Source organism: Salmo trutta, chromosome 15, assembly GCF_901001165.1.
Source record: "Salmo trutta chromosome 15, fSalTru1.1, whole genome shotgun sequence".
Lineage (NCBI taxonomy): Eukaryota > Metazoa > Chordata > Actinopteri > Salmoniformes > Salmonidae > Salmo > Salmo trutta.
In genome coordinates this window covers 2,092,369-2,119,960 of record NC_042971.1, presented here as the reverse complement: position 1 = coordinate 2,119,960, position 27,592 = coordinate 2,092,369, and the positions used below count along the sequence as shown (strand labels likewise).

The window sequence follows — 27,592 nt, the reverse complement described above, 5'->3', positions numbered from 1 at the left end:
ATTTGTACAATTAGGGATGTTGTTAATCAAATGAAAAATGAAGGTGGTATAGTTTTAAGTTTGGATTTTAACAAAGCTTTTGATAGAGTGGAGCACAGCTTTTTATTACAAACTATGGAGAGGTTTGGGTTTGGGCCAAAGTTTGTATCTTGGATCAACCTGTTGTATAGTGGGGCTAAAAGTTGTGTGAAATGTAACGGAGTGTTAACAGATACTTTCCCTGTGGAGAGGTCAGTAAGGCAGGGCTGTCCTTTGTCAGCTCTGCTGTACAGTGTTTCTACAGAACCGTTAGCTACATTGATAAATAGTAATAAAGAAGTAAGGGGTGTTGGAATCCCAGGTGGTGGTGTCAGTGTTGTACATCAGTACGCTGATGACACTTGTACTGTGAAGGATATAGAAAGTATTGGAAGCATTATGGAAATCATAGATATATATGGCAAGGCATCGGGTGCTAAAGTTAATATAGAGAAGACTGAAATAATGTTTGTTGGGGATATCAATGTAAAAGGGTGTGAGATTCCATTCAAGAGCGCAAAGGATTTTATTAAAGTGCTGGGAGTAAACATTGGTGTAAAGGAGAAAGAGGCAAAAGATATAACTTGGACTGGGATCCTTAATAAAGTCAAGCTAACGTTGAATTTCTGGAAAAATAGAAAACTTAAGTTACAAGGGAAAGTAATTGTTGCAAATGCTTTGGTATTATCCAAATTTGTGTATGTTTTGGGAGTCCTGGACATGCCGGAGTGGGTCCTAAATGAATTGAATAATGTGGTGTCAAATTTTATATGGGATGGTAAAGGAGTGAGAATAGCTCAGAAAACATTGATTGCTGACTATGTGGATGGAGGTTTAAAACTTGTAGATTTAGATGTCAAAAGAAAAGCTATTAGGATAAAAACAGTAAAGAAATATTTGTATGACAGTGAAGATTATGGCTGGAAACACTTCTTTAAAGTCTACTTAGAGGAGAGTGGTGGTTGTGAGGATAATGGTTTATTGATGGGGCTTAAAAGGGCAATGTTTGAAAAGGTACCAGATTTTTATAAAGAGGTGCTAAATGCATGGGCAGAGTTGTTGCCTAATGTATATTATGAATGTGGACATATTGACCTGATTATGAATCAACCTATATTTCTGAATGAGAAAATCAAGAACAAAGAAAAAGTTTTGTATAATAAAGTATTTATGAGTGCAGGTCTACGGCAAATAAAAGATTATACATATGAGGTAATTCCAGGGTTTTTACCTGGGGAAGCTATTTTTGACATAATCAATGAATGGGATGAAGAGGTGGGAAGGGGAACAGTGAATAATATGTATAACAAGATAAAGAATAGTATACCAAGAGCATGGGTTGATTTAATAAATAGTGAAGTTGAAAGAGAAGATTTATTTGTATTTCCTAATTTGTTCATTGGTAGCAGTAAGAAGAAAGTACATTTATCTAGTATACCAGTGAAAAGATTGTATAGAATAATGGTAGGAAAAGTGTGTAGAAGGCCGGCTGCTGAGAAATTTTGGAAAGTAGTTTTTCCGGAATTAGATGAAAAAAAGATATGGGAAAATGTAAATGTAAAATATAATAGTAAGGAGTGTGAAAATAATGATTTCAAATTAAGACATAATAGAATATTTACAAAGGTGGTGTTAAAGCAAATTAATGGTGAGATAGAAAGGGAATGCGATGTATGTGGACGTTTCCCGGAAACTCTAATGCATTTGTTTATAGAATGTGAGGATTTAAAATATATTTTTTGTAAAGTTAAGGAAATGTTATGTAGAAACTGGGGGGGAGATTTCGTGAAAAAGTATGCGTGGGAGGAACTTTTGTTATTTGGAGTGTCTGGTAAATGTGAGGGTGTTAATGTGTGTTTGTTGAATATGGTTTTGAGTTTTGTGAGGTATGCTATTTTTTGTAGGAGGAATTATGTTTCTTTTGACAGAAAGAGGGTTCAGGTGTGGAGTATCTTTATAGCACTGTTCAGTAAACACATAGATATGTTGTTTAATTATGGGATGGAACATTTTGATGAATCTTTTGTTGAAGGGAGTGGGTTAATTTCACGAGAGGAGAGTGGAGGTATCACTTATAATTTTTGAAAGCACTGTTTTGATATTTACTTTGTTTTTCATTGGGTCCCTTGAAATTGATAGGGGGTGAATTGTTCACCAGCTTCTGTTAGTCTAGTGTCTTCTGTATTGTTCTCTGTGGATTGTACTGTAAACAGTAGATTGTACTGTAAATATTGTAAACAAACATTTTTGATAATATATATATATTTTTTTAAATCACGTTTGCTTCACACGTGTAAGGTCCCTGGTTCGAAACCGGGCGGAAACAACGCTCATTGACACATTCAATTAGTACCACAGAGAATTTCATGAATCCCTTATTTTGGAAATTCGAATACGTTCCATGAATATCTTTAAAATTCGGTTTACTCCTTGCAGATAATTGTAGCAGCAGTTTCTGTGGTGTAGTGTTTATCACGTTCGCTTCACACACGAAAGGTCCCTGGTTCGAAACCAGCGGAAACAATGCTAATTGACACATTCAAGAAGTATCATAGTGATAACAGAGACATTCATTAGTGCCTTATTTTGGAAATTCGAATACCTGCCATGAATATCTTTAAAATTCGGTTTACTCCTTGCAGCTAATTGTACCAGCAGTTTCTGTACTGTCGTGGTTATCACATTCGCTTTACACGCGAAAGGTCCTCGGTTTGAAACCGGGCAGAAACAGTGCTCTTTGACACATGCAGTAGGTACTGTACTTTAAACAGAGAATAATTATTTTCATAAATGCCTTATTTTGGAAATTCCAATACGTGCCATGAATATCTGTAAAATTCGGTTTACTTCTTGCAGAAAAATCAAGCAGCAGTTTCTGCGGTCTAGTGGTTATCAATTTCGCTTTACACGCGAAATGTCCTCGGTTCGAAACCGGGCGGAAACAGTGCTCTTTAACACGTGCAGTAGGTACTATACTTTTAACAGAGAATAGTTATTTTCATAAATACCTAATTTTGGAAATTTGAACACGTGCCATGAATATCAGTAAAATTCGGTTTACTCCTTGCAATATTTGTAGCAGCAGTTTCTGTAGTGTAGTGGTTATCACGTTTGCTTCACACGCGGAAGGTCCCCGGTTCAAAACCAGGCGGAAACAACGCTCATTGACAAATTCAAGAAGTACCATAATGGTAACAGAGAATTTCATTAGTGCCTTATTTTGGAAATTCGAATACCTGCCACGAATATCTTTAAAATTCGGTTTACTCCTTGCAGTTAATTGTAGCAGTAGTTTCTTTGGTGTAGTGTTTATCACGTTCGCTTCACACACGAAAGGTCCCTGGTTCGAAACCAGCGGAAACAATGCTCAATGACACATTCAAGAAGTATCATAGTGGTAACAGAGAAATTCGTTCATGCCTTATTTTGGAAATTCGAATATGTGCCATGAATATCTGTAAAATTCGGTTTACTCCTTGCAGAAAAATCAAGCAGCAGTTTCTGTAGTGTAGTGGTTATCACATTCGCTTAACATGCGACAGGTCCTTGGTTCGAAACCGGGTGGAAACGGTGCTCTTTGACACGTGCAGTAGGTACTTTTGTTTTAATAGAGAATAGTTATTTTCATAAATGCCTAATTTTGGAAATTTTAACACGTGCCATGTATATCAGTAAAATTCAGTTTACTCCTTGCAGAGAAGTGTTGCAGCAGTTTCTGTAGTGTAGTGGTTATCACGTTAGCTTCACACGCGAAAGGTCCCTGGTTCGAAACCAGGTGGAAACAACGCTCAATGACAAATTCAAGAAATACTATCGCGGTAACAGAGAATTTCATTACTGCCTTATTTTGGAAATTTGAATACGTGCCATGTATATCAGTAAAATTCGGTTTACTCCTTGCAAGATAAGTGTAGCAGCAGTTTCTGTAGTGTAGTGGTTATCACATTTGCTTCACACGCGAAAGGTCCCTGGTTCGAAACCGGGCGGAAACAACGCTCATTGACACATTCAAGAAGTACTATAGCGGTAACAGAGAATTTCATTGATGCCTTATTTTGGAAATTCGAATACATGCCATGAATATCTGTAAAATTCGGTTTACTCCTTGCAGAAAAATTAAGCAGCAGTTTCTGTAGTGTAGTGGTTATCACGTTTGCTTCACACGCGACAGGTCCCTGGTTCGAAACCGGGCGGAAACAACGCTCATTGACACATTCAATTAGTACCACAGAGAATTTCATGAATCCCTTATTTTGGAAATTCGAATACGTTCCATGAAAATCTTTAAAATTCGGTTTACTCCTTGCAGATAATTGTAGCAGCAGTTTCTGTGGTGTAGTGTTTATTACGTTCGCTTCACACACGAAAGGTCCCTGGTTAGAAACCAGCGGAAACAATGCTAATTGACACATTCAAGAAGTATCATTGTGATAACAGAGAAATTCGTTAATGCCTTATTTTGGAAATTCGAATACCTGCCATGAATATCTTTAAAATTCGGTTTACTCCTTGCAGCTAATTGTAGCAGCAGTTTCTGTAGTCTAGTGGTTATCACGTTTGCTTAACACGCAAAGGTCCTCGGTTCGAAACCGGATGGAAACAGTGCTCTTTGACATGTGCAGTAGGTACTTTACTTTTAACAGAGAAAAGTTATTTTCATATATTCTGTATTTTGGAAATTCGAATATGTGCCATGAAAATCTGTAAAATTCGGTTTACTCATTGCAGATAATTGTAGCAGCAGTTTCTGTAGTGTAGTGGTTATCATGTTTGCTTCACACGCGAAAGGTCCCTGGTTCGAAACCGGGCAGAAACAGCGCTCATTGACACATTCAAGAAGTACTATAACGGTAACAGAGAAGTTCATTAATGCCTTATTTTGGAAATTCAAATACGTGCCATGAATATCTGTAAAATTCGGTTTACTCCTTGTAGCAAAATGTAGCAGCAGTTTCTGTAGTGTAGTGGTTATCACGTTCGCTTAACATGCGAAAGGTCCTCGGTTCGAAACCGGGTGGAAACAGTGCTCTTTGACACGTCCAGTAAGGTACTGTCCTTTTAATAGAGAAAAGTTATTTTCATAAATTCTGTATTTTGGAAGTTCGAATACGTGCCATGAATATCAGTAAAATTCGGTTTACTCCTTGTAGCTAAATGTAGCAGCAGTTTCTGTAGTGTAGTGGTTATCAAGTTCGCTTCACACGCGAAAGTCCCTGGTTCGAAACCAGGTGGAAACAACGCTAATTGACACGTTCAAGAAGTATCATAGTGATAACAGAGAAATTCATTAATGACTTATTTTGGAAATTCGAATACGTGCCATGAATATCGGTAAAATTCGGTTTACTCCTTGAAGCTAATTGTAGCAGCAGTTTCTGTATTCTAGTGGTTATCACGTCGAACCGAGGACGCGAAAGGTCCTCGGTTCGAAACCGGGTGGAAACAGTGCTCTTTGACACGTGCAGTAGGTACTGTACTTTTAACAGAGAAAAGTTATTTTCATAAATTCTGTATTTTGGAAATTCCAATACGTGCCATGAAAATCAGTAAAATTCGGTTTCCTCCTGGTAGCTAAATGTAGCAGCAGTTTCTGTAGTGTAGTGGTTATCACGTTCGCTTAACACGCGAAAGGTCCTCGGTTCGAGACCGGGCGGAGACAGTGCTCTTTGACACGTGCAGTAGGCACTATACTTTTAACAGAGAATAGTTATTTTCATAAATTCTGTATTTTGGAAATTCGAATACGTGCCATGAATTTCTGTAAAATTCGGTTTACTCCTTGTAGATAATTGTAGCAGCAGTTTCTGTAGTGTAGTGGTTATCACGTTCGCTTCACATGCGAAAAGTCTTTGGTTCAAAACCGGGTGGAAACAACGCTCATTGACACATTCAAGAAGTAGTATAGCGGTAACAGAGAATTTCATTGATGCCTTATTTTGGAAATTCGAATACGTGCCATGAATATCGGTAAAATTCGGTTTACTCCTTGTAGCAAAATCAAGCAGCAGTTTCTGTAGTGTAGTGGTTATCACGTTTGCTTCACACGTCCCTTTTTGGAGTTTCAGAAGTGGAAGAGAAGCAGGTGTCTGAGTGCTTGAGAGAGAATATCGTTGTTTTTGGAGGTCTATTTGCTTTATAAGTTTGAAAGTTTGTGAGTGACTGTAGTGAAGTTTCTGTGAAACTTTTTTGCTATTGTCCCCCATCAGCGTGAGCTGTTTGGGGGATATTGCTTAAAATAACCGGACAGACAACATGGCTTCGACATCAAGAATACAAACGACGACGAGAAAGGACAACAGTGAAATCAGAATGTTAAACGAAGAACTGAAAAAAAGAACATATGAGAAGGAACTGACGGTGAACGTGGAAATAAGTGGAGAAGGGAAAATAACAACGATGGAATTGCTGAGAGGAATAAAGGAAGTTTGCGGAGCAATACTGGGATGTCGAATGAAAGACGGAAATAAGTATGAAATAACAATGTCTCATGTAAATGGAAAAGAAAGACTAATAGACGGGCTAAAGATAAAGAACTGTCAAATCATGGCTAAAGAATTAGGGAACGATGAGCTGGTGGTGTCCTTTTTGAACTTGCCCGCATACATTACGGATGAGGAGATAGAAGAGAAACTAAAAGGCTGGAATGTGAAGGCGACCACGCCAATCAAGAGGAGGATGTGGCCAGGAACGGACATTGTAGATGGGACGAGATTTTGCAAGGTAAAGTTTACAGACAATGTGCAATCCTTGCCATATTCTACTAAATTTAACACTGTCGAGGGATTTGAATATTTTCGTGTAATCCACGACAATCAAGGGAAGGTATGTAGATTATGTATTCAGCAGGCACATACTAAAGGAATGTCCGGAATTCACATGCCACAAATGTAGTGAACAAGGGCATTATGCCAGAGAATGTCGGAACATAGGAAATGTGTGCAAAATGTGTGACAGACCCAAAGTTAGATGTAGCTGTAATAAGGGAGAAGATCACTTACTTTTGCAAACAATGGACCTCACGTCTGAGGAAGGGGAGGGGAGTGTGCCGATGGAGAGAGAGGATGAGAGTGACATGGAGAGTGTGACTCCAGAGACAATGGCAGATAAGCTTGAAGAGCCTGTAATGTCTTATGGCAAAGCACGAGACGGGGTTTTAGTCTCTGCTGCTGACAAGGTGGAACAGCAGCACATGATGGGTGAAATACATACACAGGTGGAGATGGTGCAAGGTGCTTCTCAGGTGCCTGAGCCAGCTTTAAGCCTGTGTGAGAATTACACCAAAGAGTGGGTTGGGTCCACTGAAGTCACGGGCACTGTTAAAGCGCACTTTTCAAAAGGCTTCACAGCCGCTCCCCCCAAAAATCCAAATAAAGAGACGGATGATGAAATAGATGGTGAGGATCTTCAGTTGTTTGTAAAAAATAAGAGGTCATTGTCGAAAACCAGGGAGATGATGGGATTTGGAAAAAAGAAAAAGTAGGATTTGAAAGGACTTGTTTGACTCTGATTATACTTCTGCAAACATTAATAATGATTACAGTCGCATCCCTAAACGGTAACAGTTTGAGAAACATGAGAAAATTTGAGCAGGTATTAGTGTCTGTTAAGGCAGACATGTTGTGTTTTCAAGAGACCAATTGGACAGAATCCAAAATGCAGGAGATTAAGAGTAAATGGTCTGATTTAATTTTTTGTAGTCATGGAGGAGATAAAACATGTGGTGTGGCTATTTTGATAAAAAATGATGTGGTGCAGAATGTAAAACAAATATATGCTGACAATGATGGTAGACTTATTGTGATTGAATTTGAAGTTCAAAATGTAGTTTTTCGTTTAATTAATGTTTATGCTTCAAATATTGAATCTGAAAGGAGAGAAATGTTTCACAAATTAAAAACACTGTGCTCAGAAAACTGTATACTGATAGGAGATTTTAATGTGAGGTGTAGTAGAATGGATGCCTCTAGTTGTGCTAAATTCAGATATGACTCTTCTAGAAATGCATTATGGAAACTTATGAATGAGGAGAATCTAGTAGATATATGGAGGGCTGAAAATCCAAACAGAAGAGTATTCTCTAGAAGGCAGGTGGTTCTAAAGGAATTAAAACAAAGCAGAATTGATTTATGTCTAGCAAAACAAGAATTGGTGCAGAATGTTAAGAAGGTGTCATATACCTTTACAGCATATAGTGATCATGCAGTAATGTCATTTGAAATGGGTTTTGGTGTGGAGAGGAGAGGGGGAGGTGTATGGTGTTTAAATGCCAGTCTGTTAAAGGAAGAAGGATATAGAAATGAAATTGTTGAATGTATTAATGATGAAATGTCTAATGTACTGTTAAAAGAGAATGTGTGTTTATGGTGGGAGGAAGTGAAAGCAAAAGTAAAAAATAGGAGTATTAGGTACGCAAAAAATCATAACCGGTTAGATAAGCAGAAAGAAATAATGCTTAGGAATAGGATGTTGCATGAACTTGAAAAGGCTGATACGGATCCAGACTATGATGTTGTGAATTATTTGAAAATCCATGCAGAGCTGGGTAGTTATGAAAAAAAGAAATGTTTGGGTGCTATTGTTAGGAGCAGGGCACAGTACGCTTTGGAGGGAGAGAAATGTACATCCTTTTTTTTGGGTCTGGAAAAAAGAAAACAAACTAAGAGTTACATTGTAGAGTTGGAAGATGAAAGAGGTGTAAAGGTAAACGATTTTGTTGGGATCTTAGAGACAGTTGAAAACTTTTACAGAAATCTTTACAAAAAGAATGATGTAGAGAAAGTGTGTGTTGTAAAAGTGTTGGATACAATTAGTGCCAAAGTATCGCAGGCAGAGAGAATGATGTGTGATGAAGAGATTTCGATTATGGAAATCAAGGAAGCAATTGTTAGCACGCAAGGTAATAAAAGTCCGGGTTTGGACGGTTTAACAAATGAGTTCTATAAAGTCTTTGTAGATATTTTGGCACCCATTTTAGTGAGGGTGTTTCATTATATGGAAGAGAATAAGGAAATCCCTGAGTCTATGTCAACTGGAATGTTAACGATCTTATTCAAAAATAGGGGCAGTAGATTAAAGTTAGAAAATTATAGGCCTATTAGCCTTCTAAATTCGGACTATAAGATACTGACTAAAGTGTTAGCGAATAGGATGAAAAAGGTGATTGGGAGTATTATTGAATCAACACAAGCCTACGGCATACCTGGAAGAGATATTGCAGATGTAATTTGTACAATTAGGGATGTTGTTAATCAAATGAAAAATGAAGGTGGTATAGTTTTAAGTTTGGATTTTAACAAAGCTTTTGATAGAGTGGAGCACAGCTTTTTATTACAAACTATGGAGAGGTTTGGGTTTGGGCCAAAGTTTGTATCTTGGATCAACCTGTTGTATAGTGGGGCTAAAAGTTGTGTGAAATGTAACGGAGTGTTAACAGATACTTTCCCTGTGGAGAGGTCAGTAAGGCAGGGCTGTCCTTTGTCAGCTCTGCTGTACAGTGTTTCTACAGAACCGTTAGCTACATTGATAAATAGTAATAAAGAAGTAAGGGGTGTTGGAATCCCAGGTGGTGGTGTCAGTGTTGTACATCAGTACGCTGATGACACTACTTGTACTGTGAAGGATATAGAAAGTATTGGAAGCATTATGGAAATCATAGATATATATGGCAAGGCATCGGGTGCTAAAGTTAATATAGAGAAGACTGAAATAATGTTTGTTGGGGATATCAATGTAAAAGGGTGTGAGATTCCATTCAAGAGCGCAAAGGATTTTATTAAAGTGCTGGGAGTAAACATTGGTGTAAAGGAGAAAGAGGCAAAAGATATAACTTGGACTGGGATCCTTAATAAAGTCAAGCTAACGTTGAATTTCTGGAAAAATAGAAAACTTAAGTTACAAGGGAAAGTAATTGTTGCAAATGCTTTGGTATTATCCAAATTTGTGTATGTTTTGGGAGTCCTGGACATGCCGGAGTGGGTCCTAAATGAATTGAATAATGTGGTGTCAAATTTTATATGGGATGGTAAAGGAGTGAGAATAGCTCAGAAAACATTGATTGCTGACTATGTGGATGGAGGTTTAAAACTTGTAGATTTAGATGTCAAAAGAAAAGCTATTAGGATAAAAACAGTAAAGAAATATTTGTATGACAGTGAAGATTATGGCTGGAAACACTTCTTTAAAGTCTACTTAGAGGAGAGTGGTGGTTGTGAGGATAATGGTTTATTGATGGGGCTTAAAAGGGCAATGTTTGAAAAGGTACCAGATTTTTATAAAGAGGTGCTAAATGCATGGGCAGAGTTGTTGCCTAATGTATATTATGAATGTGGACATATTGACCTGATTATGAATCAACCTATATTTCTGAATGAGAAAATCAAGAACAAAGAAAAAGTTTTGTATAATAAAGTATTTATGAGTGCAGGTCTACGGCAAATAAAAGATTATACATATGAGGTAATTCCAGGGTTTTTACCTGGGGAAGCTATTTTTGACATAATCAATGAATGGGATGAAGAGGTGGGAAGGGGAACAGTGAAGACTATAACAAGATAAAGAATAGTATACCAAGAGCATGGGTTGATTTAATAAATAGTGAAGTTGAAAGAGAAGATTTATTTGTATTTCCTAATTTGTTCATTGGTAGCAGTAAGAAGAAAGTACATTTATCTAGTATACCAGTGAAAAGATTGTCTAGAATAATGGTAGGAAAAGTGTGTAGAAGGCCGGCTGCTGAGAAATTTTGGAAAGTAGTTTTTCCGGAATTAGATGAAAAAAAGATATGGGAAAATTTAAATGTAAAATATAATAGTAAGGAGTGTGAAAATAATGATTTCAAATTAAGACATAATAGAATATTTACAAAGGTGGTGTTAAAGCAAATTAATGGTGAGATAGAAAGGGAATGCGATGTATGTGGACGTTTCCCGGAAACTCTAATGCATTTGTTTATAGAATGTGAGGATTTAAAATATTTTTTTTGTAAAGTTAAGGAAATGTTATGTAGAAACTGGGGGGGAGATTTCGTGAAAAAGTATGCGTGGGAGGAACTTTTGTTATTTGGAGTGTCTGGTAAATGTGAGGGTGTTAATGTGTGTTTGTTGAATATGGTTTTGAGTTTTGTGAGGTATGCTATTTTTTGTAGGAGGAATTATGTTTCTTTTGACAGAAAGAGGGTTCAGGTGTGGAGTATCTTTATAGCACTGTTCAGTAAACACATAGATATGTTGTTTAATTATGGGATGGAACATTTTGATGAATCTTTTGTTGAAGGGAGTGGGTTAATTTCACGAGAGGAGAGTGGAGGTATCACTTATAATTTTTGAAAGCACTGTTTTGATATTTACTTTGTTTTTCATTGGGTCCCTTGAATTTGATAGGGGGTGAATTGTTCACCAGCTTCTGTTAGTCTAGTGTCTTCTGTATTGTTCTCTGTGGATTGTACTGTAAACAGTAGATTGTACTGTAAATATTGTAAACAAACATTTTTGATAATAAAAAAAAAAAAAAAAAAAAAAAAAAATCACGTTCGCTTAACATGCGAAAAGTCCTCGGTTCGAAACCGGGCGGAAATAGTGCTATTTGACACGTGCAGTAGGCACTATACTTTTAACAGAGAATAGTTATTTTCATAAATTCTGTATTTTGGAAATTCGAATACATGCCATGAATATCAGTAAAATTCGGTTTACTCCTTGTAGATAAATGCAGCAGCAGTTTCTGTAGTGTAGTTGTTATCACGTTTGCTTCACATCCGAAAAGTCCTTGGTTCGAAACCGGTCGGAAACAACGCTCATTGACACATTCAAGAAGTATCATAGTGGTAACAGAGAAATTCGTTAATGCCTTATTTTGGAAATTTGATTACGTGCCATGAAGATCGGTAAAATTTGGTTTACTCCTTGTAGCTAATTATAGAAGCAGTTTCTGTAGTGTAGTGGTTATCACGTTTGCTTAACATGCAAAAGGTCCTCGGTTCGAAACCGGGCGGAAACAACGCTCATTGACAAATCCAAGAAGTACCGTAGTGGTAACAGAGAATTTCATTAGTGCCTTTTTTTGGAAATTCGAATACCTGCCATGAATATCTGTAAAATTCGGTTTACTCCTTGTAGCAAAATACAGCAGCGGTTTCTGTAGTGTAGTGGTTATCACGTTTGCTTCACACGCGAAAGGTCCCTGGTTCGAAACCAGGCGGAAACAACGCTCATTGACAAATTCAAGAAGTACCGTAGTGGTAACAGAGAATTTCATTAGTGCCTTATTTTGGAAATATGAATATCTTTAAAATTCGGTTTACTCCTTGCAGCTAATTGTACCAGCAGTTTCTGTACTGTAGTGGTTATCACATTCGCTTTACACGCGAAAGGTCCTTGGTTTGAAACCGGACAGAAACAGTGCTCTTTGACACATGCAGTAGGTACTGTACTTTAAACAGAGAATAATTATTTACATAAATGCCTTATTTTGGAAATTCGAATACGTGCCATGAATATCTGTAAAATTCGGTTTACTCCTTGCAGCTAATTGTAGCAGCAGTTTCTGTAGTCTAGTGGTTATCACGTCGAACCGAGGATGCGAGAGGTCCTCGGATCAAAACCGGGTGGAAACAGTGCTCTTTGACACGTGCAGTAGGCACTATACTTTTAACAGAGAATAGTTATTTTCATAAATTCTGTATTTTGGAAATTCGAATACATGCCATGAATATCAGTAAAATTCGGTTTACTCCTTGTAGATAAATGCAGCAGCAGTTTCTGTAGTGTAGTTGTTATCACGTTTGCTTCACATCCGAAAAGTCCTTGGTTCGAAACCGGTCGGAAACAACGCTCATTGACACATTCAAGAAGTATCATAGTGGTAACAGAGAAATTCGTTAATGCCTTATTTTGGAAATTTGATTACGTGCCATGAAGATCGGTAAAATTTGGTTTACTCCTTGTAGCTAATTATAGAAGCAGTTTCTGTAGTGTAGTGGTTATCACGTTTGCTTAACATGCAAAAGGTCCTCGGTTCGAAACCGGGCGGAAACAACGCTCATTGACAAATCCAAGAAGTACCGTAGTGGTAACAGAGAATTTCATTAGTGCCTTTTTTTGGAAATTCGAATACCTGCCATGAATATCTGTAAAATTCGGTTTACTCCTTGTAGCAAAATATAGCAGTGGTTTCTGTAGTGTAGTGGTTATCACGTTTGCTTCACACGCGAAAGGTCCCTGGTTCGAAACCAGGCGGAAACAACGCTCATTGACAAATTCAAGAAGTACCGTAGTGGTAACAGAGAATTTCATTAGTGCCTTATTTTGGAAATATGAATATCTTTAAAATTCGGTTTACTCCTTGCAGCTAATTGTACCAGCAGTTTCTGTACTGTAGTGGTTATCACATTCGCTTTACACGCGAAAGGTCCTTGGTTTGAAACCGGACAGAAACAGTGCTCTTTGACACATGCAGTAGGTACTGTACTTTAAACAGAGAATAATTATTTACATAAATGCCTTATTTTGGAAATTCGAATACGTGCCATGAATATCTGTAAAATTCGGTTTACTCCTTGCAGCTAATTGTAGCAGCAGTTTCTGTAGTCTAGTGGTTATCACGTCGAACCGAGGATGCGAAAGGTCCTCGGATCAAAACCGGGTGGAAACAGTGCTCTTTGACACGTGCAGAAGGTACTGTACTTTTAACAGAGAATAGTTATTTTCATAAATTCTGTATTTTGGAAATTCGAATACGTGCCATGAATATCTGTAAAATTCGGTTTACTCCTTGTAGCGAACTGTAGTAGCAGTTTCTGTAGTGTAGTGGTTATCACGTTCGCTTAACACGCGAAAGGTCCTCGGTTCGAAACCGGGAGAAAACAGTGCTCTTTGACACGTGCAGTAGGCACTGTACTTTTAACAGAGAATAGTTATTTTCATAAATACCTTATTTTGGAAATTCGAACGCGTGCCATGAATATCTTTAAAATTCGGTTTACTCCTTGCAGCTAATTGTACCAGCAGTTTCTGTACTGTAGTGGTTATCACATTAGCTTTACACGCGAAAGGTCCTCGGTTTGAAACCGGGCAGAAACAGTGCTCTTTGACACATGCAGTAGGTACTGAACTTTAAACAGAGAATAGTTATTTCATAAATGCCTTATTTTGGAAATTCGAATACGTTCCATGAATATCTGTAAAATTCGGTTTACTCCTTGCAGAAAAATCAAGCAGCAGTTTCTGTAGTCTAGTGGTTATCACGTTCGCTTTACACAAGAAAGGTCCTCGGTTCGAAACCGGGTGGAAACAGTGTCTATTTGACATGTGCAGTAGGTACTGTACTTTTAGCAGAGAATAGTTATTTTCATAAATTCTGTATTTTGGAAATTCGAATACGTGCCATGAATATCTGTAAAATTCGGTTTACTCATTGCAGATAATTGTAGCAGCAGTTTCTGTAGTGTAGTGGTTATCAGGTTTGCTTCACACGCGAAAGGTCCCTGTTTCGAAACCGGGCGGAAACAACGCTCATTGACACATTCAAGAAGTACTATAGCGGTAACAGAGAATTTCATTAATGCCTTATTTTGGAAATTCGAATACGTGCCATGAATATCAGTAAAATTCGGTTTACTCCTTGTAGCTAAATGTAGCAGCAGTTTCTGTAGTGTAGTGGTTATCAAGTTCGCTTAACACGCAAAAGGTCCTCGGATCGAAACCGGGCGGAAACAGTTCTCTTTAACACGTGCAGTAGGTACTTTACTTTAAACAGAGAATAGTTATTTTCATAAATACCTAATTTTGGAAATTTGAACACGTGCCATGAATATCAGTAAAATTCGGTTTACTCCTTGCAGCTAATTGTATTACTAGTTTCTGTGGTGTAGTGGTTATCACGTTTGCTTCACACGCGAAAGCTTCTTGGTTCGAAACCGGGCGAAAACAACGCTCATTGACACATTCAAGAAGTACTATAGCGGTAACAGAGAATTTCATTAATTCCTTATTTTGGAAATTCGAATACGTGCCATGAATATCTGTAAAATTCGGATTACTCCTTGCAGCAAAATGTAGCAGCAGTTTCTGTAGTGTAGTGGTTATCACGTTTGCTTAACACGCGAAAGGTCCTCGGTTTCGAAACCGGGTGGAAACAGTGCTCTTTGACACGTCCAGTAAGGTACTGTACTTTTAAAAGAGAAAAGTTATTTTCATAAATTCTGTATTTTGGAAATTCGAATACGTGCCATGAATATCAGTAAAATTCGGTTTCCTCCTCGTGGCTAAATGTAGCAGCAGTTTCTGTAGTGTAGTGGTTATCACGTTCGCTTAACATGCGAAAAGTCCTCGGTTCGAAACCGGGCGGAAATAGTGCTCTTTGACACGTGCAGTAGGCACTATACTTTTAACAGAGAATAGTTATTTTCATAAATTCTGTATTTTGGAAATTCGAATACGTGCCATGAATATCAGTAAAATTCGGTTTACTCCTTGTAGATAAATGCAGCAGCAGTTTCTGTAGTGTAGTTGTTATCACGTTTGCTTCACATCCGAAAAGTCCTTGGTTCGAAACCGGTCGGAAACAACGCTCATTGACACATTCAAGAAGTATCATAGTGGTAACAGAGAAATTCGTTAATGCCTTATTTTTTAAATTTGATTACGTGCCATGAAGATCGGTAAAATTCGGTTTACTCCTTGGAGCTAATTATAGAAGCAGTTTCTGTAGTGTAGTGGTTATCACGTTTGCTTCACACGCGAAAGCTTCCTGGTTCGAAACCGGGCGAAAACAACGCTCATTGACACATTCAAGAAGTACTATAGCGGTAACAGAGAATTTCATTAATTCCTTATTTTGGAAATTCGAATACGTGCCATGAATATCTGTAAAATTCGGTTTACTCCTTGCAGCAAAATGTAGCAGCAGTTTCTGTAGTGTAGTGGTTATCACGTTTGCTTAACACGCGAAAGGTCCTCGGTTTCGAAACCGGGTGGAAACAGTGCTCTTTGACACGTCCAGTAAGGTACTGTACTTTTAAAAGAGAAAAGTTATTTTCATAAATTCTGTATTTTGGAAATTCGAATACGTGCCATGAATATCAGTAAAATTTGGTTTCCTCCTCGTGGCTAAATGTAGCAGCAGTTTCTGTAGTGTAGTGGTTATCACGTTCGCTTAACATGCGAAAAGTCCTCGGTTCGAAACCGGGCGGAAATATTGCTCTTTGACACGTGCAGTAGGCACTATACTTTTAACAGAGAATAGTTATTTTCATAAATTCTGTATTTTGGAAATTCGAATACGTGCCATGAATATCAGTAAAATTCGGTTTACTCCTTGTAGATAAATGCAGCAGCAGTTTCTGTAGTGTAGTTGTTATCACGTTTGCTTCACATCCGAAAAGTCCTTGGTTCGAAACCGGTCGGAAACAACGCTCATTGACACATTCAAGAAGTATCATAGTGGTAACAGAGAAATTCGTTAATGCCTTATTTTTTAAATTTGATTACGTGCCATGAAGATCGGTAAAATTCGGTTTACTCCTTGGAGCTAATTATAGAAGCAGTTTCTGTAGTGTAGTGGTTATCACGTTTGCTTCACACGCGAAAGGTCCCTGGTTCGAAACCGTGCGGAAACAACACTCATTGACAAATCCAAGAAGTACCGTAGTGGTAACAGAGAATTTCATTAGTGCCTTTTTTTGGAAATTCGAATACCTGCCATGAATATCTGTAAAATTCGGTTTACTCCTTGTAGCAAAATACAGCAGCGGTTTCTGTAGTGTGGTGTTTATCACGTTTGCTTCACACGTGAAAGGTCCCTGGTTCGAAACCAGGCGGAAACAATGCTCATTGACAAATTCGAGAAGTACCGTAGTGGTAACAGAGAATTTCATTAGTGCCTTATTTTGGAAATATGAATATCTTTAAAATTCGGTTTACTCCTTGCAGCTAATTGTACCAGCAGTTTCTGTACTGTAGTGGTTATCACATTCGCTTTACACGCGAAAGGTCCTTGGTTTGAAACCGGACAGAAACAGTGCTCTTTGACACATGCAGTAGGTACTGTACTTTAAACAGAGAATAATTATTTATATAAATGCCTTATTTTGGAAATTCGAATACGTGCCATGAATATCTGTAAAATTCGGTTTACTCCTTGCAGCTAATTGTAGCAGCAGTTTCTGTAGTCTAGTGGTTATCACGTCGAACCGAGGATGCGAAAGGTCCTCGGATCAAAACCGGGTGGAAACAGTGCTCTTTGACACGTGCAGTAGGTACTGTACTTTTAACAGAGAATAGTTATTTTCATAAATTCTGTATTTTGGAAATTCGAATACGTGCCATGAATATCTGTAAAATTCGGTTTACTCCTTGTAGCGAACTGTAGCAGCAGTTTCTGTAGTGTAGTGGTTATCACGTTCGCTTAACACGCGAAAGGTCCTCGGTTCGAAACCGGGCGGAAACAGTGCTCTTTGACACGTGCAGTAGGCACTGTACTTTTAACAGAGAATAGTTATTTTCATAAATACCTTATTTTGGAAATTCGAACGCGTGCCATGAATATCTTTAAAATTCGGTTTACTCCTTGCAGCTAATTGTACCAGCAGTTTCTGTACTGTAGTGGTTATCACATTAGCTTTACACGCGAAAGGTCCTCGGTTTGAAACCGGGCAGAAACAGTGCTCTTTGACACATGCAGTAGGTACTGTACTTTAAACAGAGAATAGTTATTTTCATAAATGCCTTATTTTGGAAATTCGAATACGTTCCATGAATATCTGTAAAATTCGGTTTACTCCTTGCAGAAAATTCAAGCAGCAGTTTCTGTAGTCTAGTGGTTATCACGTTCGCTTTACACAAGAAAGGTCCTCGGTTCGAAACCGGGTGGAAACAGTGTCTATTTGACATGTGCAGTAGGTACTGTACTTTTAGCAGAGAATAGTTATTTTCATAAATTCTGTATTTTGGAAATTCGAATACGTGCCATGAATATCTGTAAAATTCGGTTTACTCATTGCAGATAATTGTAGCAGCAGTTTCTGTAGTGTAGTGGTTATCAAGTTCGCTTAACAAGCAAAAGGTCCTCGGATCGAAACCGGGCGGAAACAGTTCTCTTTAACACGTGCAGTAGGTACTTTACTTTAAACAGAGAATAGTTATTTTCATAAATACCTAATTTTGGAAATTTGAACACCTGCCATGAATATCAGTAAAATTCGGTTTACTCCTTGCAGCTAATTGTAGTGCTAGTTTCTGTGGTGTAGTGGTTATCACGTTCTCTTCACACGCGAAAGGTCCCTGGTTCGAAACCGGGCGAAAACAACGCTCATTGACACATTCATTAAGTACTAAGGCAGTAACAGAGCTTTTCATAAATTCTGTATTTTGGAAATTCGAATACGTGCCATGAATATCAGTAAAATTCGGTTTCCTCCTCGTAGCTAAATGTAGCAGCCGTTTCTGTAGTGTAGTGGTTATCACTTTCGCTTAACATGCGAAAAGTCCTCGGTTCGAAACCGGGTGGAAACAGTGCTCTTTGACACATGCAGTAGGCACTATACTTTTAACAGAGAATAGTTATTTTCATAAATTCTGTATTTTGGAAATTCGAATACGTGCCATGAATATCAGTAAAATTCGGTTTACTCCTTGTAGATAAATGTAGCAGCAGTTTCTGTAGTGTAGTGGTTATCAAGTTTGCTTCACACGCGAATGGTCCCTGGTTCGAAACCCGGCGGAAACAACGTTCATTGACACATTCAAGAAGTACTATAGCGGTAACAGAGAATTTCATTGATGCCTTATTTTGGAAATTCGAATACGTGCCATGAATATCTGTAAAATTCGGTTTACTTCTTGTAGCAAAATGTAGCAGCAGTTTCTGTAGTGTAGTGGTTATCACGTTCGCTTAACACGCGACAGGTCCTCGGTTTGAAACCAGGCTGAAACAGTGCTCTTTGACACCTGCAGTAGGTAATGTACTTTAAACAGAGAATAGTTATTTTCATAAATGCCTTATTTTGGAAATTCGAATACGTGCCATGAATATCTGTAAAATTAGTTTTACTTCTTGCAGAAAGATCAAGCAGCAGTTTCTGTAGTCTAGTGGTTATCACGTTCGCTTTACACGCGAAATGTCCTCGGTTCGAAAAACGGGTGGAAACAGTGCTCTTTAACACGTGCAGTAGGTACTTTACTTTTAACAGAAGCACAGCCTTCCTCTGTGACTAGACATCCTGACAGCCTGCAAAGAGTCAAATCATATTAAAAACACACTGCTATCCTTTGGTTGTTAAAATAGTGGCAGTATATTTTTTCAACATATTCAGATATATCAGTGTCCTGAAACCTTCCATATCTATTCATAAATGAATGTATCATTATTAAAAATGACAAATGATCAAAGTTTTGCCTGCAGATAGAAACATATATAGTACAAATATTTGAGTAGACTGACCAGACCAGTTTAAAAGCAGTATCAGTCAAAAGACAGTGAGGTGAAGACTTTTGGAGGATAGCCTGGTGTCAAGAAGGGCAGCAAAGAAGCCACTTGTCTCCAGGAAAAACATCAGGGACAGACTGATATTCTGCAAAAGGTACAGGGATTGGACTGCTGAGGACTGGAGTAAAGTCATTTTCTCTGATGAATCCCCTGTCTGATTGTTTGGTGCATCAGGAAAAAAGCTTGTCCGGAGAAGACAAGATGAGCGCTACCATCAGTCCTGTGTCATGCCAACAGTAAAGCATCCTGAGACCATTCATGTGTGGGGTTGCTTCTCAGCCAAGGGAGTGGGCTCACTCACAATTTTGCCTAAGAACACAGCCATGAATAAAGAATGGTACCAACACATCCTCCGAGAGCAACTTCTCCCAACCATCCAGGAACAGTTTGGTGACGAACAATGCCTTTTCCAGCATGATGGACCACCTTGCCATAAGGCAAAAGTGATAACTAAGTGGCTCTGGGAACAAAACATCGATATTTTGGGTCCATGGCCAGGAAACTCCCCAGACCTTAATCCCATTGAGAACTTGTGGTCAATCCTCAAGAGGCGGGTGGACAAACAAAAAAACACATATTCAGACAAACTCCAAGCATTGATTATGCAAGAATGGGCTGCCATCAGTCAGGATGTGGCTCAGGAGTTAATTGACAGCATGCCAGGGCGGATTGCAGAGGTCTTGAAAAAGAAGGGTCAACACCGCAAATATTGACTCTTTGCATCAACTTCATGTAATTGTCAATAAAAGCCTGTGACACATGAAATGCTTGTAATTATGCTTCAGTATTCCATAGTAAAATCTGACAAAAATATCTAAAGACACTGAAGCAGCATACTTTGTGGAAATTAATATTTGTGTCGTTCCCAAAACTTTTGGCAACGACTGTAGATAACATGTTTCTAAACAATAATAAATTAATCCTGATGATGCCATGATTAATACAACTCATTAATGAATCATGAATAATAATGAGTGAGAAAGTTACAGAGGCTACAACAAAACACGCTAACCTCTCACCATTACCAATAACAGAGGCTACAACAAAACATGCTAACCTCTCACCATTACCAATAACAGAGCCTACAACAAAACATCCTAACCTCTCACCATTATCAATAACAGAGGATACAACAAAACATGCTAACCTCTCACCATTACCAATAACAGAGGCTACAACAAAACATGCTAACCTCTCACCATTACCAATAACAGAGGCTACAACAAAACATGCTAACCTCTCACCATTACCAATAACAGAGGCTACAACAAAACATGCTAACCTCTCACCATTACCAATAACAGAGACAACAACAAAACATGCTAACCTCTCACCATTACCAATAACAGAGGCTACAACAAAACATGCTAACCTCTCACCATTACCAATAACAGAGGCTACAACAAAACATGCTAACCTCTCACCATTACCAATAACAGAGGCTACAACAAAACATACTAAACTCACCATTACCAATAACAGAAGCTACAACAAAACATGCTATCCTCTCACCATTACCAATAACAGAGGCTACAACAAAACATGCTAACCTCTCACCATTACCAATAACAGAGGCTACAACAAAACATGCTAACCTCTCACCATTACCAATAACAGAGACTACAACAAAACATGCTAACCTCTCACCATTACCAATAACAGAGGATACAACAAAACATGCTAACCTCTCACCATTACCAATAACAGAGGATACAACAAAACATGCTAGCCTCTCACCATTACCAATAACAGAGGCTACAACAAAACATGCTAACCTCTCACCATTACCAATAACAGAGGATACAACAAATCATGCTAACCTCTCACCATTACCAATAACAGAGGATATCACAAAACATGCTAACCTCTCACCATTACCAATAATAGAGGATACAACTAAACATGCTAACCTCTCACCATTACCAATAACATAGGATACAACAAAACATGCTAACCTCTCACCATTACCAATAACAGAGGATACAACAAAACATGCTAACCTCTCACCATTACCAATAACAGAGGATACAACTAAACATGCTAACCTCTCACCATTACCAATAACAGAGGATACAACAAAACATGCTAACCTCTCACCATTACCAATAACAGAGGATACAACAAAACATGCTAACCTCTCACCATTACCAATAACAGAGGATAAAACAAAACATGCTAACCTCTCACCATTACCAATAACAGAGGATACAACTAAACATGCTAACCTCTCACCATTACCAATAACATAGGTTACAACAAAACATGCTAATCTCTCACCATTACCAATAACAGAGGATACAACAAAACATGCTGACCTCTCACCATTACCAATAACAGAGGCTACAACAAAACATGCTAACCTCTCACCATTACCAATAACAGAGACAACAACAAAACATGCTAACCTCTCACCATTACCAATAACAGAGGCTACAACAAAACATACTAAACTCTCACCATTACCAATAACAGAAGTTACAACAAAACATGCTATCCTCTCACCATTACCAATAACAGAGGATACAACAAAACATGCTAACCTCTCACCATTACCAATAACAGAGGATACAACAAAACATGCTAACCTCTCACCATTACCAATAACAGAGGATACAACAAAACATGCTAACCTCTCACCATTACCAATAACAGAGGCTACAACAAAACATGCTAACCTCTCACCATTACCAATAACAGAGGCTGCAACAAAACATGCTAACCTCTCACCATTACCAATAACAGAGGCTACAACAAAACATGCTAACCTCTCACCATTACCAATAACAGAGGCTACAACAAAATATGCTAACCTCTCACCATTACCAATAACAGAGGCTACAACAAAACATGCTAACCTCACCATTACCAATAACAGAGACTACAACAAAACATGCTAACCTCTCACCATTACCAATAACAGAGGCTACAACAAAACATGCTAACCTCTCACCATTACCAATAACAGAGGCTAAAACAAAACATGCTAACCTCTCACCATTACCAATAACAGAGGCTACAACAAAACATGCTAACCTCTCACCATTACCAATAACAGAGGCTACAACAAAACAGCTAACCTCTCACCATTACCAATAACAGAGGCTATAACAAAACATGCTAACCTCTCACCATTACCAATAACAGAGGCTACAACAAAACATGCTAACCTCTCACCATTACCAATAACAGAGGCTACAACAAAACATGCTAACCTCTCACCATTACCAATAACAGAGGCTACAACAAAACAGCTAACCTCTCACCATTACCAATTACAGAGGCTACAACAAAACATGCTAACCTCTCACCATTAACAATAACAGAGGCTACAACAAAACATGCTAACCTCTCACCATTACCAATAACAGAGGCTCATTCCTCATTATTCACGATTCATTCATGATTATTCATAATCATGGTAGCATCCACATGAATGTAGAAGTGTTCAGAAACATCTTCTATTCTTACTGACAATACAAGTGAAGTGACTCCAAAATGACAGGACATTATTCACCATTCTTAACAGTAACTGTAAGGGCTGTCTTCAGGAATGGACCAAAATGCAGCGGGAATGTGGATACTCATATTTTAATTTAAAAAAAGAGTAAAGCATCAACCGGACAAAAAAAAATACACACGACAGGAACAGTCTTGCAGGCAAAGTACTTTCATATGTGATAATACTGACCTCAGAGTCTCCAGTTTACAGTGGGGATTCCCCAGTCCAGCAGAGAGCAGCTTCACTCCTGAATCCTTCAGCTCATTGTTACTCAGGTCCAGCTCTCTCAGGTGTGAGGGGTTTGACTCCAGAGCTGAGACCAGAGAAGCACAGCCTTCCTCTGTGACTCCACAGCCTGACAGCCTGCAAAGAGATCATCATGACTTCACAAACACACTGTTTATTTAACACCAGTAGTGTAGAAGGACAACGATGCATTTGGTTTATTCTCTCAAACAACAAATAGATTCATCTTCCGTCTCCTAGAATTGTATGGGCATATTGTTATACTAATGTGAAAATCATTGCATTTATTCAATGTTTTTCAATATAATATTATACACATATTATAATGCATATTTTTCTTTAACCTGAATATTTCTTCCTGATGATTAGTTCTTATATGTCATTTTATGTACTCACAGAACAGCTCTGGAGGCTTTGACCACTGGCAGCAGCCTCAGAAGACCTTCCTCTGATCTGGAGTATTTCTTCAGGTCAAACACATCCAGCTCATTTTCTGAAGTCAGCAACACAAAGACCAGAGCTGACCACTGTGCAGGTGACAGGTTGGGTTTTGAGAGACTTCCTGAGCTCAGGTAGCTTTGGATCTCCTCCACTAGAGAATGGTCATTCAGTTCATTCAGACAGTGGAACAGATTGATGCTCCTCTCTGGAGAGGGATTCTCCCTGATCTTCTCCTTGATGTACTTGACTGTTTCTTCATGGCTCTGTGAGCTGCTTCTTGTCTTTGTCAGTAGACCTCGTAAGTGCTTCTGATTGGACTCCAGTGAGAGGCCCAGAAGGAAGCGGAGGAACAGGTCCAGGTTTCCCATCTCACTTTGTAAGGCTTTATCCACAGCACTCTTGTAGACAGTAACTTCAGACTTGTCTCTGTACAGCAGAGAAAATATACTGGAATTTGTTTGCTGTTTGTCCATGAGATTCTCATTGTTGTTGATGAATGAGAGGAACACATACACAGCAGCCAGAAACTCCTGAATGCTCAGATGAACGAAGCAGTACACCTTGTCCTGGTACAGCCCACATTCCTCTTTAAAGAGCTGTGTGCACAATCCTGAGTACACAGAGGCTTCATTGACATCAATGCCAGCCTCTTTCAGGTCTTTTTCATAGAAAATCAGATTGCCCTTCACTAGCTGTTGAAAAGCCAGTTTTCCCAGTGACAGAATGCTCTTTTTATTCCAGTGTGGACCTGTCTCTTCTTTACCAAGATACTTTTCATTCTTCTGTTTGGTATGAAACACCACAAGGTGTGTGTACATCTCAGTCAGAGTCTTGGGCATCTCTTCTCTCTTATGTTTCAGCATGTGTTCGAGGACTGTTGCAGAAATCCAACAGAAGACTGGAATGTGGCACATGATGTGGAGGCTCCTTGATGTCTTTATGTGTGAGATGATTCTGCTGGCCAGGTCCTCATCACTGAATCTCTTCCTGATGTACTCCTCCTTCTGTGGGTCATTGAACCCTCGTACCTCTGTTACCTGGTCAACACACCCTGAAGGGATCGTATTGGCTGCTGCAGGTCGGGTAGTTATCCAGAGGAGAGCAGAGGGAAGCAGATTTCCCTTGATGAGATTTGTCAGCAGAACATCCACTGAGGTTGACTCTGTGACGTCACAACAGATCTTGTTCTTCTGGAAGTCTAGGGGCAGTCGGCACTCATCCAGACCATCAAAGATGAACAGAACTTTGTACTTGTTGTAGTTGGAGATTCTTGATTGTTTGGTTTCCATTGAGAAGTGATAGAGAAGTTCAATCAAAGTGTGTTTGTCTCCTTTCATCAAATTCAGCTCCCGAAAAGGGAATGAAAACACAAATTGAACATCCTGATTTGCTTTTCCTTCAGCCCAGTCCAGAATGAACTTCTGCACAGAGACTGTTTTTCCAATGCCAGCGACTCCCTTTGTCAGCACAGTTCTGATAAGTTTGTCTTGTCCAGTTAAGGGTTTGAAGATGTCGTTACATTTGACTGCAGTCTCTGGTCTTGCTTGTTTCCTGGTTGTTGTCTCAATCTGTCTCAGCTCATGTGCATTATTGACCTCTCCTGTTCCACCCTCTGTGATGTAGAGCTCTGTGTAGATCTTATTGAGAAGTATTGGGTTTCCTTGTTTAGCGATCCCCTCAAATACACATTGAAACTTCTTCTTTAGATTAGATTTGAGTTCACGTTGGAAAATCACAGCAAGCTCATCTGAATGAAGAAATAGCACAGAGGATATTAATATTACGTCTGTTTTAATGCCTACAGTATTGTAGGACTGTTATAACATTTTAAATTATAATCATTTATTCTCTTAACTGAATGTATTGTCATGACGTTGCCCTCTCTCTGGGAACAGGGAGCACAGTTGACCCCCTCCCCCTTGCACCATCCCCCTACCTACCTCTCCCTACCCAGGCCCTGTCAAGGCAGTCGTAAATTCCAAAGGAAATGTCCTGCCTAACAGTTGAGACTGAGAGGGGTTTCATAGAGAGACAAGGAAATTCTTCCAACTCACAGAATTGGGGAACCGAATTACATTTATGTTCTGGAGAAGGTATAAAAGATCGGTGAAGAATCCAGCTACGAACTGGTCCGCTTGGTACAATTGTGTGATTCTCAGAAGAGACAATATTATCATAAAACTGTTTATATAATAGCCTCAGCTATGGGACTTGCATCTAAATGGTTGTATAAAATGTATTAATAAGGATAAAGCTATTTGGAATACGTTGAGATGCTATGTACTGATGTTAATGTGATAGAATGTATTTCTGTTCAAAGCTTAAATCAGTCATCGGCAAGCCCCCCAGGGACACAGACAGGACCAGGCGTCATGTGACAAGCTTGTTCTATGTTCACGTATAAAACCCCCTCCCTGATTTTCTTTCTTCAGACCAGCTTACCTCAGAAGAGAGAGCCAAAGTTTGACCATCCAATTCCTCTACTGAAAGTTAACTATACCACGTGGTTAAACTTTTAGACTATCGAGACCGACAGAATAATAACAAGTCTTTGATATTAATTAATAGTCTGCAGCTAGAAATTATAGAATTGAACGCGAAGACCGACGAAACATCCATTCTATAACGACATTAATGAATGTCGCTTTGAAAGACCCGTTCTAACCGAGAGAGAGAACAGGACAAAAACTCTCCAACAGGACAAAAACTCTCCAACAAGGATCCCGACTACACACTGAGCGTAAATATATATTGATTGCAATTGTTCCCGAATGAGTGAGCGTTCATGTGCAAAGGATTAGCATATCAATTGTTAATATTAATGAACTCTGTGTGCCTCCTCAGCTGCCCTTTATGACCCTTTGTTTAACAAGACACCAGCCATGCCTGTTTAGCCCACTAGGGCACATTACTCTACCAATTCTTTGTGATGATAATTACTGTTTGTATGCTTTCTGTGAATTACTTAGTTTAGTAAATAAATGATTTTAAGACAGTTGATGTATGGATGATTTTAGTAAAGGCTGGATTCGTGCAGATACAACAATTTACGACGTTTGGAATGAGACTGGACGTGAGGTAAAATACACCATTTAAACCAGAAGATAATCGGCCTATACTATAATATAATATATAATGTTATAATATAGGAAAGTTATATTAGGAAAATTATAACTTTGTAATCTGAATATTTTCCTTGGTGCCCCGATCTCCTAGTTAATACAGTTAAACGATTAGTCAGTTTAATCGCGTGATAATAATTACAGGGAGTTAATTGATAAACATGTCTTCAGTTTAATGGTGCCCAAAGACACGACAGTATAAATGTGTAAATGTTTTCATAATGCATTACAGACTGGTGTGACTGATTATATTATTATTGGTATTATTGATGGTATTATTAATGTTGTCTCTCTCTCTCTCTCTCTAAATTAATCAACACAACACATCCCTTCTGCTACTTGATGAGGTCACTAGGTGTTGTGTTAAGGCTGCTACAATATCATTGAGTTACACAGCTACTTTAGCTGTACTTTAGCCACAGCTTTTAAATGTTATAAAACAGCATTCAACACGAGGCAGACAGATCTTACATTTCTCCAGTGTGTCAGCGAGCTCCTTCTGGTTCATTTTCCTCAGGATGTGCAGTGTGATCTTCAGAGCCCCCTCTCTGGCACTGCTCTCCTGCTTCTCATCTTCAGCATCCACCACTTCCTCATCCTGCTTCTGTCTCTCAAAGCCTTCTGGGAGTTCTGGACTAAGAATCCTCTTGAACATCTTCAGCTCGTTCTTCACAAATGTCATCATTTTCTCTTGAAGCAACTAAAATAAATCATGTAAATAAGTTAAGCAAGAGAAGAAATACTTTCTCATTAACACATTAATGAATGATTGACAGATCAACTTGAG

At 38.6% G+C, this 27,592-nt stretch overlaps 1 protein-coding gene and 9 non-coding genes across 10 annotated transcripts in view; 9 read left to right on the top strand and 1 right to left on the bottom strand.

Moving 5' to 3' along the window:
- The window catches only part of LOC115149648 (tripartite motif-containing protein 16-like), a 1,197,515-nt gene that overhangs the window by 937,131 nt on the left and 232,792 nt on the right, over positions 1–27,592 (bottom strand). The window lies entirely within an intron of this gene.
- trnav-cac (transfer RNA valine (anticodon CAC)) lies at positions 3,938–4,010 on the top strand. The gene has a single exon. It is a non-coding gene; the product is annotated as a tRNA-Val (tRNA).
- On the top strand, positions 4,762–4,834 carry trnav-cac (transfer RNA valine (anticodon CAC)). Its single transcript has one exon. It is a non-coding gene; the product is annotated as a tRNA-Val (tRNA).
- trnav-aac (transfer RNA valine (anticodon AAC)) lies at positions 4,969–5,041 on the top strand. Its single transcript has one exon. It is a non-coding gene; the product is annotated as a tRNA-Val (tRNA).
- Positions 5,605–5,677, top strand: trnav-aac (transfer RNA valine (anticodon AAC)). Its single transcript has one exon. It is a non-coding gene; the product is annotated as a tRNA-Val (tRNA).
- On the top strand, positions 11,940–12,012 carry trnav-aac (transfer RNA valine (anticodon AAC)). The gene has a single exon. It is a non-coding gene; the product is annotated as a tRNA-Val (tRNA).
- trnav-cac (transfer RNA valine (anticodon CAC)) lies at positions 12,147–12,219 on the top strand. The gene has a single exon. It is a non-coding gene; the product is annotated as a tRNA-Val (tRNA).
- trnav-aac (transfer RNA valine (anticodon AAC)) lies at positions 12,977–13,049 on the top strand. Its single transcript has one exon. It is a non-coding gene; the product is annotated as a tRNA-Val (tRNA).
- trnav-cac (transfer RNA valine (anticodon CAC)) lies at positions 13,184–13,256 on the top strand. Its single transcript has one exon. It is a non-coding gene; the product is annotated as a tRNA-Val (tRNA).
- On the top strand, positions 17,388–17,460 carry trnav-aac (transfer RNA valine (anticodon AAC)). Its single transcript has one exon. It is a non-coding gene; the product is annotated as a tRNA-Val (tRNA).